Source organism: Penaeus vannamei, chromosome 7, assembly GCF_042767895.1.
Source record: "Penaeus vannamei isolate JL-2024 chromosome 7, ASM4276789v1, whole genome shotgun sequence".
NCBI classification, from domain to species: Eukaryota; Metazoa; Arthropoda; class Malacostraca; order Decapoda; family Penaeidae; genus Penaeus; species Penaeus vannamei.
This window is the reverse complement of record NC_091555.1, coordinates 42,232,967-42,247,966: the sequence shown is the minus strand read 5'-3', so window position 1 is coordinate 42,247,966 and position 15,000 is coordinate 42,232,967. Positions and strand designations below refer to the sequence as shown.

General features: G+C 37.6%; 1 protein-coding gene across 2 annotated transcripts in view; it reads right to left on the bottom strand.

Annotated features, from left to right (window-relative positions):
* The window catches only part of Moe (moesin), a 99,768-nt gene extending 88,306 nt beyond the window's left edge, over positions 1-11,462 (bottom strand). Inside the window, exon 1 of one of the 2 annotated variants that reach the window (XM_027372395.2) lies at positions 11,359-11,462. The gene's annotated coding sequence lies outside the window, so the exon portion shown is untranslated. The remainder of the gene's footprint in view (positions 1-11,358) is intronic. The other variant, XM_070123935.1, reaches the window with a different exon arrangement.
* Between the last annotated feature and the right edge of the window lie 3,538 nt (positions 11,463-15,000).

Here is a 15,000-nt window from a genome sequence, read left to right as displayed (position 1 = left end):
AGGGGGAGGGAGAGGTGGTGAGGAAGTAGGGAGGAGAGAGGGGGAGGGAGAGGTGGTGAGGAAGTAGGGAGGAGAGAGGGGGAGAGAGAGTATGAGAGAGGAGGAGAGAGGGGGAGAGAGAGTATGAGAGGGGAGGAAAGGGAGGGAGGGGGGGGGGTTATGGCAATTCAGCAGGTAGTTAAACGCCGGCCTCGGAAGGAGCAGAGCACACAGTACAGTAGGTTTGTGGGTGACCTCTGGAGTGCGTGAGCGAGCGGGAGACGGACGAGTCGCCATCAAGTTTATGACGCTGCCGCAGGGGATTCTGGCGCCGCGACTCCCGTTCACCTGCTTCGCTGCCTGAATCTCTGGCTGGTGGCGCAAGGGGATCTATGGATACTGCTGAGCCTCATGGAGACGGTGGCGTGATGAGTGTCCTTAAAATTACCTTCTCTAAATCTCTCTTTTTCACTAACCCTGACTTATGACTTCTTTTTTTTTCTCACTGCAATGCACAATGAGGAACTAATATATTGGCAGATAAAGCAAGAGCCACCCTTCTAACGCGAAGCACAACCCAAACAGATCCAAAAAACCCTAAGAGAGCAGCTATTCGGCCTTTCACAGCCGCCACAGCCAACAAATTCCTTGGAGGATAATCCCTGGCTAAAATCCGCGCGGCGAAACACAATACAATACAATACAATACGCCTTCCTTCAGCCGAGCCAATAAACTATGGAGCTTCACACTTGCATCCGAGCCAGCCCTCAACAACCAAGCTATTGTTCCCTCGACCAGCCCAAGGCACGGTTACGTATGGGCGGCGCGGTACTCTTTCTGCCGCTAACTGCAAAGGGGAGAGGGTGGGGGTTGTCTGAGCTGGAGGCACACCGTGCTTCTGCGTAATCTGTTTAACATCCCCACTACTGCATTTTAATATGTACGACTTCTGACGTTTTTCAGTCTATATTTTGTGTTCCTTTGCGTTTGCTTCGGTCTTATTACGTGTTTTTATATCAAAATTTGATTGATTTTCTATTTATTGCCCAGCTTATTTTTCTATCCTCTTCACAATATTCTTGCGGTAACTATCCAATCCATCCATCCCCTCGCTCCCATAAACTTTCAAGCATCAATTCCACTTCCTTCCTCTTTCCTTCCCTCCCTTCCTCTCCCAAGTTATTTCACATCGAAAAACAGGTCCACAACCTTGGTCACCTGCCCTACCTCTCCCTATTAGACCTTCAACTAACCAGCATTAAGGTATCTAAACGCTTATCTTCCTCTTCATTCTCGCGAATTTCTCTCCTAAATATCATCATCCTCCGCTTCTCTTCTTAAGTTATTATATACCTCTCCCTAAGTTATCCAATGTTTCTCTTTACAAAGTTAATCCAAGTTGCTCGTCCAAGTCACCCTAAACTCTTCTCCACAACTAATGCTAAATAGTTCCCTCGAGTTTCTCTTAAGCTACCCCAAATCTTCGACCAAAGTTCCCCTAAAGTTTCTCTCCGGGCGTACTGACATTTCCGAAACGTTTTACAGGGCGGTCGAGATAAGACGACCGCGCCGTTATCTGCCGACAAACACAGGCACTTGATCCTTAACAAGCCCGGGCTCGACTCCTTGACACGTCACTCACTTGGCTGATGTTCCCAGATTTTGACAGGTGAGCACGTAAATACATAACGATTGGTTGTTAAAGCTTTACAATATGTGCAAAGAAAATTTGCAATTCAGAACGATAGCAACAAAAAATGACGACCTGAAATAAAGAAAAAAACAACAACCATATTCGTAAATAGATAGATACATACAGACAGGTAGACAGATATAAACCCAATGTTCCACATTAAAAAATACAGAATGATAGATAGAAAGATAGATAGATAGTGCCATACATAAACGTATATATATATATATATATATATATATATATATATATATATATATAGATATAGATATAGATAGATATATAAACAGACAGACAGAGCCAGATTAACAGATAGATTGATAGATAGACAAATCAATGTCACTCAAGCCATATGAAAATGATACAGAACAATTTTCAAAAAGGAATTGGCGAAAGTCAACAACAAATTCCAGCCCCGCCGGGCCCCTCCTTCCCCACGGAGGGTCGTCTGGCTGCCCACTACTTTCTCCTCGCCTGCCGTCACTGCTGTGTCAGGCCTAACGTACTCCTGCCAGCGCTGGACTTCCTGGTCCGCGCGTGCAGGTGTCTCCCTCGCAGCACTTGGGCCTCAGGGGAGAAGTCGGAATCAAAACAACGCTAGAATACGTCTCCAACAAACGCTAGCATTACAACTCAAACGTACTCGCAAAAAACAGGGACTCAAAATCCTACGAACGTGGCTTGCTTCATTACCAAAATATAACTACAAACCAACGACTCCACGTTACAAGTACACAAGCACTTACAAATCAAAGATTACTTCCAAAAAATACGCGACTAGATATCCTTAATACGACAGGGTAGCAAAAAGTTATTCATCCGGTTCAAGTTGGGACAAACAGTCTACGGTACTCTCCCAGTACAAGTGTCTACGGTAGTTTCCCCCCCAAAGAACCGGATACAACGAAGCGGGGAGCATCGCTAGCGGCGCCGTACATCGGAACAGACAGACACGTACACTGAGCTCCCGCCGCTCCTCATCCAGGGTGCTGCCGATCTCGCGGAGTTTCCCCTGAATATGCTCCTTCACCGCTGCTTGTATTGACTCCATTGTGCTCTCGAGTGCTAGCAGTGACAATGAAAGAGAGAAAAAAGTTAATATTGCAATCCAAGACCAACCCTTTTCGGCGTGAGTCACAGCACACTACATGCCGTAACTAGGCGATGTCTACAATGGGTGCTTCTTCTCTCGGATCTGAAGAGAAAACTACCTCTGTACACTGGCAGAAATCCGATAGTAAAATAATATTGACACAACACCTTCACATCACACTTCTTTGTAGCTCTATTTCACGCAAGACACACACATTAACAGTAGCAATGCACTTCAATCTTCCCGTTTTCACCGGCGGAAGAGCTTTTGTATTAAAATCGTTATTAGTGCCAGGTTCCGCACTACGTGCATTCTTATTAACCAAGTCCCTTCTTGGTGGCGCTGTCTCTTGCTGGGCCTCCCTACTCCCTAGCACGGCCGCTTACGAACACGGCCAGCTGTGCATACTGAACTGACCCACGTCGTGGCACGCCCTGGCACTCACTCGGCCAGAAGCCCTACGAGAAAACTAACAAATAACCAGGTCCTTCAGGGGCTTCCCTGGTTGTCTCATCGGTTATGATCAATACGCCGCTGATAGCCATCGCAGAATAAGCGATTCGAAAGCTATGCAGTGCCAGGTGGCGGTGCCCCATGTGGCACGGTGCCGGCATCGTCTGCACCCGCGCTGCCCTAGGGAGCCCTTCCCTCCTGCTCGAAGAGAATCGAGGAGATTGAACAGGTTCGAAGACAAAACATGAAGTTTCATCCCCCCCTCCCCCAAGTCCTCACCACTACCACCCTACCCCCATACGGCCCTAGAGGGGTGGGGGATCACTTTCAAAGTTGCAAATAATCAATACACCCAGTGTCGTAGGTGCTTCTCGCTCGATCTTTTTCCCCCTCATATATCCACACCGTACCAACCCTGACCCTAAACCTCATTCATACGACCCCTACAGGCGGATAAACAAGCACCACCAGCGCCGCCACCACACACCCCTCAACCATCTCCACCATCACTCGTACCATAACGACACTTCTGGCAGTTAACAAGCCGAGTGTGCAACCGCTTATCAACACCTCAGTCAACCTCTGTGGCGTCTGAGCTTCCCCTTCCCAAACATGCGGGCGGGAAATGGGACTTTTTGCAAGCACACGCACGCACACCCATGGACAATCTTAATCAGACTCAACAGTGGCCTGATGCCACTGATAACAGCGCTGGGATTCATTAGTATGTACGTGTGTATATGTCTGTATGTATGGATATGTATGTATGTGCATGTATATGTATGTGTATATGTGCGTATATGTATGTACATGTATGTATGTGTATGCATGTATGTACATGTATGTATGTGTATGCATGTATGTACATGTATGTATGTTTATGCATGTATGCATGTATATGCATGTATATGCATGTATGTAAGTATATGCATGTATGTATATGTATGTTTGTATGTATATGTATGTTTGTATGTATGTATATGTATGTATGGATGTATATGTAAACGTATGTATATGTACATTTGTATGTATGGATGTAAATGTATGTATGTATGTATGTATGTATGTATGTGTATATATATATATATATATGTATATATGTATATGTATATATGTATATGTATATATGTATATGTATATATGTATATGTATGTATATGCATGCATGTATGTATATGCATGTATGTATGTATGTATCTACATGTATATGTATGTATCTATATGTATATGCATGTATGTATATGTACGCTTATCTATGTTTATGTATGTATATGCATATATGTATATATATATATATGCATATGTATGTATATGCATGCATGCATATGTATGTATATGCATGCATGCATATGTATGTATATGTATGCATGCATATGTATGTATATGTATGCATGCATATATATGTATATGTATGCATGCATATGTATGTATATGTATGCATGCATATGTATGTATATGTATGCATGCATATGTATGTATATGTATGCATGCATATGTATGTATATGTATGCATGCATATGTATGTATATGTATGCATGCATATGTATGTATATGTATGCATGCATATATATGTATATGTATGCATGCATATGTATGTATACGTATGCATGCATATGTATGTATATGCATGCATGCATATGTATGTATATGCATGCATGCATGCATATGTATGTATATGTATGCATGCATATGTATATGTATATATAATATAATAATATATATGTATGCATGTATGCATATGTATATATATTACATGTATGCATGTATATATATATATATGCATATATATGCATGCATATGTATACGTGCATATGTATTACATGCACATATGTATGCATGCATATGTATGTATAATAATAATGCATGTTTATATATGTATGCATGCATATCAATATATACATGCATGCATGTGTATATATATCATGATAAAATAATAATATATGTATAATAATAATATACAATAATATTAATATATAAAAATAATATATATAATAATATAATATATATATACATATATATTATTAATAATAATATATAATATATACAATAATAATATATGTATTATGCATTACATGTATATATATATATTATTATTATTATTAAATATATATATACATGCATGCATACGTAATGTATGTATGCATGCATATGTATGTATGTATGTATACATGCATGCATGTGTATATATATATGCATGCATGCATGCATATATATTTAATATATACATATATATAATATATACATAATATATGTATGCATGCATGCATGTGTATGCATGCATGCATGTGTATGTATGCATGCATGCATGTGTATGTATGCATGCATGCATGTGTATGTATGCATGCATGCATGTGTATGTATGCATGCATGCATGTGTATGTATGCATGCATGCATGTGTATGTATGCATGCATGCATGTGTATGTATGTATGCATGCATGCATGCATGTGTATGTATGTATGCATGCATGCATGTGTATGTATGTATGCATGCATGCATGTGTATGTATGTATGCATGCATGCATGTGTATGTATGTATGCATGCATGCATGTGTATGTATGTATGCATGCATGCATGCATGTGTATGTATGTATGCATGCATGTGTATGTATGTATGCATGCATGTGTATGTATGCACATGTGCATGCATGTGTATGTATGCACATGTGCGTGCATGTGTATGTATGCACATGTGCATGCATGTGTATGTATGCACATGTGCATGCATGTGTATGTATGCACATGTGCATGCATGTGTATGTATGCACATGTGCATGCATGTGTATGTATGCATATGTGCATGCATGTGTATGTATGCACATGTGTATGCATGTGTATGTATGCACATGTGCATGCATGTGTATGTATGCACATGTGCATGCATGTGTATGTATGCACATGTGCATGCATGTGTATGTATGCACATGTGCATGCATGTGTATGTATGCACATGTGCATGCATGTGTATGTATGCACATGTGCATGCATGTGTATGCATGCACATGTGCATGGATGTGTATGTATGTATGCATGCAAGTATAAGTATATATACATGTACATATGTACATGTGTACATGTACATGTATACATGTGCATCTGCATATGAGTTCATGACTCAATAATCATGAATATATACATGTGACTATGTATACATGTATCTATAGATGTGCATATGTATGTATACATGTACATATACTATTTGCACATATGTACACTTATGTATGTATTGCCTGTGTATATGCTTGTATGTCTGTATATATGTGCATGCATATATCTGTGTGAGTGTGTGCTTGTACATGCTTGTATGCAAACATGTCTGCATGCACACATGTGCATATGCATCAATGAGCACATGTATGCATGCATGCACATGTATGTATGTGGGTTCACTTGTGTGTACAGTGATTTGCATGTGTGAATGCACATGTGCATGTGTATGTAGGTATACAAGTAGGTATACATACTTAAACGTAGATAAGTATGTGTGCATACATGTGTACTGTATATGGTTATGCATGCTGGTACGATTGTGTGTATGTAGCTATGCTCGTGTGTACATACATAGACATTCTTAAGTGTATGTTTGTATGCATATGTTTGTACATATACAGGTTTATATATAGATTTGCATGTATATGTATGTAGCCTGGTATGAACATTCATACCAGTATGCATGTGCGTGTGTATATGCTGGTATGAATGTGAGTGTATGTCACTATACATGTTGGTATGCATGTGTGTATGTTGGTATGCATGTGTATGTATGTCGGTCTGCACATGTGTGTATGTTGGTATGCACATGTGTGTATGTTGGTATGCACATGTGTGTATGTTGGTATGCACATGTGTGTATGTTGGTATGCACATGTGTGTATGTTGGTATGCACATGTGTGTATGTTGGTATGCACATGTGTGTATGTTGGTATGCACATGTGAGTATGTTGGTATGCACATGTGTGTATGTTGGTATGCACGTGTGTATGTTGGTATGCACGTGTGTGTATGTTGGTATGCACGTGTATGTATGTTGGTATGCACGTGTATGTATGTTGGTATACACATTTGTATGTTGGTATGCACGAGTATCTATACTGATATGGACATATATGTTGGTATGCATGTCTGTGTATGGTGGCATGCATGTGTATATCAGTATACATGTGTGTATGTTGGTATGCATGTGTGCTTATATCAGTATACATATATGTCCATATGTATGTGTAAGTCAACATGCATGTGTCCATGTATGCATGTATGCACATGCTGCAAACATGTATGCACATATCTAAGCAGGAATAAATGTATCCAGATGCATGCAATACATGCACTTAGGCATGTACTGATATATAGATATATACAGTTATGGATAATGTACGTGATAGCAATACTGCAAGTGCCTTTAGGGATGCATATATGCATGGTCTGCACACACTACAACCAATCCCCATATGCACACAACCTTCACATACATGTACGTATATTCATAAGCATGCATTTGTCTCAACATATGGCACTACTACTTTAACGGAGGCTCATCTCGAGTAATCCTAAGCAAAAATAAAATTCCTCACCAACCCTATCCTAAAACAAGAATTACTTTTTTCTTCCATTAAATATTCTTAATTCTATCTTTCAAATCCTTTATATTAAGAACATTCAAAACTTTTTCCCTATTAAGTTCCTACATCACTAATCTGCAGCCACATTCATAAGATACTGAACATATAGTAATTAATGAATGAACCCAATGCACAAGTCAAATATTATCAAATATTATTGATGCATTGAATATATAAGCCTGACACTCTTTACCAATGTATAAAATTACCAATTTTAATCATTAATTTTCAACAATATGTATAATCTTGGAATTTTTTAAGTATATCTCTGGGAGCATACTACTGACAGTTTGAGTGCCCCTATTCTATATCTATATGGCATTCAAAATTCCCATAGCAATCTTTAAGCAAACTGCTACTTATACTCCATTTCATCAAGAAGGGATTTGTTCTGGAAGCTAAAATTAACAAGCTTGCTCATTCTTCAGTGATCAGGTCATGACACACCATACACTGCATACCATACTTGATAAACACAACAAAGGATTCTTGAGAAGGATGGTTTAAGCTAGGACTTGCAATGAACAACTGCCTTTATCTTCTTCATTCTTAAACAAACTTATTTTTTCAAAAATTATAAATAGGGATTAAGCTGGGAAGATGATAAATTCAACTTTAGAGGTTTCTTGTAAACAATACTCAAAACATCAGATTATATAACTTGTCTGTCCTTCATGAAAGACCATGTGTCCAAATGCATAATAAAAGTGTAATTTTACATACCCTAACCAATAAAAAATTAACTAAAGCCATAAAATCTGTTGTAAAAATACACACACAAAGAAGCAACAGACATGCATACATTAAAATTTGCACCATAGATTCATGTTGCATGTAAATTACTTTCTTATAATGACAGCACTTATGTAATGCTGCCTTAGTTTGTTTATTTTTGAGAAAGACTATGAATACTAAAAGATCTTACACAGACCTCTACTCCCATTAGAACTTTATATGTTCATTCCCTTTTTAATATTTCTTCTTCTGGTTAAGGATGGAAATAATGGGGCAGACAGTTTTACATTTAAAAAATATTTAAGATGACAATAATGGTACATATGAAAAATGACAATTAGAATAAATACAAAAGAACACTAAACCATGTCCCGAAGATGAGGCTACAGCTTTTTATTTTATCTGATGTATCATGTTGGGATAAACAAATATCTTATTATAAAGCATATATAAATAAATCATAGATTTGAATACAATTAACATCAGGACTTATGCCAACAATGCATGAACATCAATTGTCTTCTGCTGACTACGGATATGTACCATTATTTTTCAATAGTAATAATTATCTTGCCACTCTCATGATGATCAATAAATATATTATGTATTCTGACAAAACGATTTATGAACATAAATTCTGATGCAGCTCAAACAAACTTGATTATTTCCCTTAAATTACATTCTAGTATCTTTATATTTGTTATCATCATACACAGTCCTTTAAAAAATACATCTCATTCTAATCTCATTCTCAGTCGAATATTGGTAGAAGACCAAACTTCTTGAATGAACAAACCCAACTAATTGTTAACAAATCCTCGCCACTAATAATTTAACAAACCTACTTTATCATGAAAAACTCCTTGCCACTAAAAATTTCATGAACCACAAAAATCCTTATATGACAACACTAGCAGAAATACCCAAATCTATTCTCAAGTAACCTTTCTATATATGACCACATCAGCTTTTTCAACTTAACCATTAATTTTATATTACAACAAAAATGTCAACCCTACTTTTCCATTTTACAGAATATATCTACATGGACCTTTGATGTATCAACGAGCCTTGCACCTGCCAAACCTAACAAAATTTTACTTATTTCCACAAATACACAATTGCAATATCTCTAATTCCTACATAGATGGTTATAAATTATTTTGTATACTAGTTAAAATTAAGCTTCCCCTTGCATATTTTTTGTTTATATATCAATACTTCAATCTGTTGTTATAGCCCAAAATAACCCTATACTGCAACAGGCATATAAATTCTTAATTACTCATACCCCCTCATGACCAGGTTGACCCAAAGATAAATCACTGAGAAACTACACTATTCAAATATCTTCAACAACGTACTTGAGTAATGGGAAAATTTCAAAAGACTGTATGACTTAGCATATGTCAAATGAGTATGAATTGCAGGATTTTTTTCTTTATTCAAGGAAAATGTCAATCTGTGCATACATTATAAATAGCTGACATTCCACTACCTTTTCAAATATATACTAGTTTAAGAAACAAACTTTTATAAAATGTTAGGGTCATTCTTACTCTAAGATTGCTAAACACAATACATGAGAACTTTTCTTATTCCTAGTCTTGGCTTTCCTCTGCATTTAAACCCATGATACTATTTCTAAAAATTCAACCTCTACGAGTAAATATACACGCTCACCTCAAAACTATTCATAATACACGACAAAAATATGATAACGCATACATTCCATTACTAGTAATGCAACAGGACCCTTTCTACCTCATTGCCGCAACCAACATCAATTTAGGTGACAGACTCATTGTTTACGTAGAGCTAATCTTATCTCAATGGCCCTTGACACATCACAATAGGCTTGATAAACCCTTACCCTCTCTCACCTTCCTACTAAAATCAAATTGTGTGCATATCTGAGATAAGGCCACTAATGTGAATTACCAAACAATGCCTAAGGATGAGTCACATGGAGAAATAAGGAACAACAATAAAGGAGGATAATAAAATAGAAAGTTTATTTGTCACCACACAAGCTCTCTTGGTTTTTAATAACTCAAAAACCAATATTGTAAGATAAACGACATTCACTTCATATTTCGAATATCTTCTCATCTGTTGTTGTGGTAAAATGCGCCAAAATAACGAAAAAAATATTACTTGTAACACTCCCCTGCGGCGTGAGAGGGGGACTCGGCGTTACAGGTGGCTCGAGACCGTACTTTCAACGTTACAGTCTCGCGTTACAGTCGATGAATAGCAAATACTGTGACGCTAGTTTGAAAAGGAAATGAAAATGTTGATGAATGGGCGAGAACAACGAGCAGACCGCGAGAAAGAAGGCAGTGATAAGAGGGAGAGGAGAGGAAGCGAGTGTTACAGGTGGGTGAGTGTCCCGGCAAAGAGAGACACGGTGGGCGGACACATTTCTCTCTGAAAGGGTTCTCACGCCCATCTCACGCCCCTCCTCTTCTCCTGGCCACGCCCACTCGCACGCCCGTGTGTCTAGCTGGCCGTTGTACCAGGTGTCGTGGCCTCGGACGCCCCTAAAACGGACCTTTACCCTAGCTAAAACTTGAACCTGGCGCGCAATCTTGACACAAAAGTAAGAGCGCCTCTGCAGCACCGAGGACTCTCCTATCCCTCAAAAGGGGGATTTACACCCCGCACGCCCTTTTGCGCCCCCACGCCCACCTCCCACGATCATTGACGCCTCTCCGAGCCACGTGGGCGCCCTCCCACCTCCCCATATAACCGCCCCAGGACGAGGAATAGGAAGCCACTCACCAGGCGAGGAGGCCGACGTCCGTTTTCGCCACAATATGGCCGGGTTGGGAGGAGTGGCCTGCCATGTGCGCGGGGCGGCTGCGCGGCTCGCCCTGGGGAACCGCCGGTTTTGAATGTGAATGCTGGGGCTGGGTTGGGGTTTTGAGGGATTAGGGGCGTTCTGGGGTTAACTCTTTGGCTAGGATTCATTTTTATTCTCCTGGGAAGAAGGGCATACCATGTGCGCAGGACGGCTGCATGGCTTGATCAACAAAAACCGCCAATTTTGAATGCTGTTGCTCGCTTAGGATTTGGGTTTGAGTTTTAGGAGTTCCTATGTAGGTCTTTTTGGCTGGATTTAATGTTAATTCTGTTAGCCGGAATAACTATGGCATGTCCACGAAAAGGTCGAATAGATTACCAAAAATAATAACTTTCATGATGCTGTGTTTTGCTTAAAGTAGAGATTTGAGGCGTTCTCGGTTAAGGATTTTGGTCGGGTATAAAATATTTCTTTCAGTAGGAAGTGCCTTTGCATGTTCGCATTCCTGACTTCAGAGCCGCCTTTTTCAAACTATTTCTATCATTATTATTCTCTGTTTCTTTTTCTGTTAATTTTGTATGGAAGAGTTTATGGCTCTTAAACTTTAGTCAGTTTCAAACTGACTTTTATTTCTCTCGAATTAAAAGTAGAACAAGATGGAATGGTTGTTAGATTTTATATCTATTTATACACATAAATACAAATAGATAGATGGATAGGTATAGTGGCCTATCCTGGATTTCAGGAGGGAGCCACCTGTGATGAAAGATGGGTTGGGTTCCCAGACCTTTCAAAAACAGTGTGTGACGCTTCTCTCTTGACTTGCATGACTGAATCATTTACTTTTGTGTTTTACCAGTGACTTATATAAGTTACTGTTGGACTGTTCAACACTGAATAATAAGTTTATAAGTTACAAATCCTAACGAGAGCACGTGCTTCCTCTGTCCCCCACTTCTTGGTTACGTCATATTATTATAATGTCTGTCTGTGTGTACGTTTTCTTTTTTCCTTTGAGAGTGGGCGTAAGAGACACAACGGACACAACACTCGTTAATTTCAAATATTTCCTTATAACATTCTTAGCGGTCACGTCTTGTGGATTTTTAAATCTATAATGAAGCATTCGTTAATTTCAAATATTTCCATATAACATTCTTATCTGTTATGCCTTATAGATTTTTAGATTTATAATGAAGCATTCGATGATTTCAAATATCTCCATATAACATTCTTAGCTGTTATGCTTTATAGATTTTTAGATTTATAATGAAGCATTTTTGTCTTTTAAGATTTCTGTTGAAAGCAAAGTTCTTTTCATGAAAGACATAACGCCAGCTTTCTTGCTCTTTGTCATAATTTTTTGTATGTTCATGGAAATATATCCCAAAATGTAACGCCTACAAAGAACCCGGTTTCAATTTTTTTCGTTCTTATTTTACAAAGAGCATACGTGATTTTTCTCGCCTTCTTGGAATTAAGTGTTCTGAATGGAGAAATGAAAACAGTTGAAAGCGGCGTGGGATGGTGACTTGTGAGACTGAGTATATATGTGAAAATGTCTTCGATATGTGTGTTGCATGGACACGCACATCAATATTTCTTTATGTACTGTATCAGTTGTTTTGTTCACATAATAACCTTCATTATATATATATATATATATATATATATATATATATATATATATATATATATATACATATATATATATGTATATATATGTATATATATATATATACATGTACATATTTATGTATATGTATATGTATACAAACACACACACATGTATGTATCTATATGTATATATGTATATGTGTATATATGTATATATATGCATATATATATATATATATATATATATATATATATATATGTATCATGTGTGTGTCTGTGTCTGTGTGCGTGCGTGCGTGCGTGCTTGTGTGTGTATGTGTGTGTGTGTGTGTGTGTGTGTATGTATATATATACATACATATATATATACATATACATATATATATATATATATGTATATATGTTTGTGCATGCGCGTGTGTATAAACATATGTATACATATGTGCGTATGCATTTGTGTGCATGCATATGTATTCACTAACGTTTTTGCTTGCATGATGTGTTTGTTTATCTTTCATATACATATTTCATACGTTTATCAGTTGCTTTCCTTCCTGCAGAATGATAAGAAAATTAATGAACAAAGTAGTAAAACATAAACATCCTTCACATTTCTCATAAAATTTTATGAATGAAATAAATCCTAAAAAGTTACCCTTCTTACCACCGCAAAATATCTACTTTTCGACCATGGAGCTATTTACTCTAAATCAACCTTTCCCTTGCAAGGATTTTTTTCAGTTTTCTTTCACAAATAAAAAGAAAAGAAAAAGACAGAAGGGAATCCTTTTAAGTTCTTTCCTTAGTCTCCAAGGCAGTATCTTTAGTCTCCCGGCATCTGTGTTGACAGAGTCCGAAGCGATAAGTTGCAAGGAAACAGCTGCAGAAAAAATCAGTGTTGAAAAGGATCCAAAGAATGAGCGATTGACAATAATTTACAAGAAAGAAACTGCAAAAAAAGCTATGTTGAGAAGGATCAAAAGAATGAATGAATAGGAATGATTTGCAAGTAAATAACTGCAGACAAGAATTGTTGATAAGGATGTGGGACTAAGGTATAATTTAGTGATGTGTTTCGCTATCTATGCGAATGTAGATTTGTAGAGGCATAAGCGAGCTGAGAAACAGATGGTGAATAGATAGATGAATACAGATAAATAGATGAATATAGACAGGTAGGGAGATTTTATAGAGAACCGCAATGAAAGTGCGAAATCTCTACGTAAACCCAACCCCACTTTCATTTTTCATAACTGTTTACGCCAGTGTTTCCCAAACTTTTTCGGATGCGACCCTAAAGACAGTCTTAGCCTGGGCTAGCGACTCTAAATGTATGAACATGCAGTAATACATCCCACCATTTTCATGTTAGTTATACTTGCAGATGTATATTAGCTTTCGTTATTATATCCTTTTATAGGTTCATATTACCAACACATCTAATTTCAATAAACAAGTGTTGATAAAAAAAAAATCGTTAACTTTTACTGACATACCCAGCTATGGACTCTTTTATTCTTCTTTTAAGCCCTGGTGACCCTCATTTGGGTCGCGACCGTGAGGTTGGGCACCGCTGGTTTGCACGATAAGAAAACTGGATTGATCCCGTTTACAAATAGATGCAGATGTGACCGGAAATAACCAATATGATTTGTGTTTATTTTTATTTTCTATTTACTCTGAGCTTTTAGGTACACTATGATAGAGTTACATTCACTTTTTATAAGGTTTATTTGGTTTACAAGTCTGTATTCAACAGTGTATTTTTGAGCTAATACACCGCCTTTTAGTAGTAATACGATAATGATAATAACTGTAATAATGATAATTGTAATGAATAATCATAACACTAACAGTAGCAACAGCAAGAATACTATTTACAAGAATTATAACGATAATGATATTGATAATGATGAAAAACAACAGTAGTAATAACGATAACGATAAGGCAATAAAAAACAAATAATAACAGCAATAACGATTATAACAATGACAATTACACA